Below are 2,199 nucleotides of genomic sequence, written 5' to 3' on the forward strand. Positions count from 1 at the left end.
GATAAGCCTATTTGATTTCCCTTTAGATTGAGATCAAGGCTAGGAAATATATTTACAATAGACAGATTTAGCAAAACTCCCAAATCTGGAACACTCACACTCAGTTAGCTGAGAAGCCTGGATTATTAACCACCTCTCAAAAAGAATATTAAACCGATCAATAAATAAGAGTTTTAGATATCTATCTTGAGGAATCACAAAGTCTGAGACGAAGAGAACTTTGTGATTTCTATCTATCTCGTTCCTGAAAGGTATTACTAAAACCTCAATAACAGAAAGTACAAGATCAGGATACACGAAAGATCAAGCAAAATATAGTCAGACCTGGCTTCATGATTCCCTAAGAGAATTATTTAAGTCGTAAAATTAATTATGTTTCTCAGTGGAAAGATGGGTTCATATAGGATGACTCTAGCAAAAAACTAGGACGCAGACGTTTGAGGGAGTGAATTTTCTGGTTGTTTAAGTCTATTTATTTGTATACTTTCAAGACTAGGGTTGCTTAGAATTAAAGCTAAGATAACTTGAGATTCGAGAAAATACTTTATGTGTTTAAATAAAAAAATTTTTAGGAGTTCATGTAATCATGTGAGAAGTTTGTCTAGAAATTATATAGAAGAATATACATATGGTTAGAGTAATGGAACTGTATAATAATAGTTCAGGCAAGTATGCCTTAAGAACTAATAAGCATAATCGTGTTCATTTAAACACTTAAGACTTGAATCATAATGCACATACTCAAGATGTTTTAGTGATCAAAGATGTCTTAGAGGTGTTCACGAGAGTTAAAGCAATGCTAAACGTATTTAAAAAAAATAGTTCATGAGCATCTGCTAATTTGTACTGGGTAGATATGAGAGGGTACGCGTACCTACGACCAGTTCATGAATTCAGATGGCCAAGGTACGTGTAATGAGTATTCGTACCCTAAGGCTATTAATGAACTCAAGATCTTGAGCTACGCGTACTAGGTATGCGTACTTACGTATATTCTGGAACTTCATGTATCCATGCTACACGAACTGGATATGCATACTTACCTTAAGTCCAAATTTCAGTAATTCTAAAAATTCTCTTTTTGATGTTTGAAACATTCTCATTTTCCAAAGATATAAATAACATTGCTTGGGCAATTTTCAAATGATCCACAAACATAGTTGTTGAACAATAAATTATTTCGAACTAAGATTTCTAAAGACCTAGGAACATCCATTGCTTGAATCATATTTAAAGATGTTTAACAACAAAAGCCTTACTCGAAACTTCTTCTTTGCAATATTAAATCTACTCAAAGTCATACGACATAGTGTCATATAGATATAATGGTAATACTTTTGAGTAAATAGAATAGTTCAGTCTTCACATACCTATCTGTTGATAAATGATAGGAACATTTTTGTGTCTGATATAATATCAATTGTATATATTGTTAGTGCTCGATTTTGTATTTATTTTGGCTTTTTATGTCTTTGTAGGTGTTTTTGGAAAAATAAGATGTTGCGGCGAAATTGGCTCGAAAAGTGTTTTTTGCGTTCATGGGAGGACATTTGTTATTCGGACCCTCACTTTGGATAAGGGATAACCTAATTACTAAGGGTCATCCCATTTCCAGGCATCTGCTAATCGCACCCCTACTCTGGATAAGGGGCAACCATCTTCGACATTAAAAAATCAGGTTTTGGCGGGAAAAAAGTGTAGTTAAAGAGCAGTTTTGGAAATCGTGATTCGGAGGAGTTTGAGGTCGATTAAACCTCTGATTTTCATAGGATAGACTCCTTATGGGTCTAGGAATCTGATATGGGTGTTTAAATCGATTAGATTGGGCTCAAACGACGGATTTTTCTCACAACAAGAAAATATGGAAAGTCACGTGTGTGATCTGTTTTAGAGAATTTTAGAGTGATTAAAACGATGTAAAACTTCCCAAAGATTTGTATCTATCTAAGGAAGAGTTTAGAATAAAAAGGAAAGCTCAGAAACGCGTAGAAATCCTAAAACAAGAAATTGTCGTAACTTGGCCGTGAAGAGAAGGAAAGAGATTTTGGAAGATTTGGGAGAGATTTAATCGGTATTTTTGATATAAATAGATGTCTTGGGTCATATAGAAGAGGTGTCGAGAGTTTGGGAACCTAAGGAGAGCCAGAGAATAAGAAATCAGAGCTTTACCAAACTCTGTTTCTGCTGCTGCTGCTGTTG

This window comes from Papaver somniferum, unplaced genomic scaffold (assembly GCF_003573695.1).
Source record: "Papaver somniferum cultivar HN1 unplaced genomic scaffold, ASM357369v1 unplaced-scaffold_99, whole genome shotgun sequence".
Taxonomy (NCBI): domain Eukaryota; kingdom Viridiplantae; phylum Streptophyta; class Magnoliopsida; order Ranunculales; family Papaveraceae; genus Papaver; species Papaver somniferum.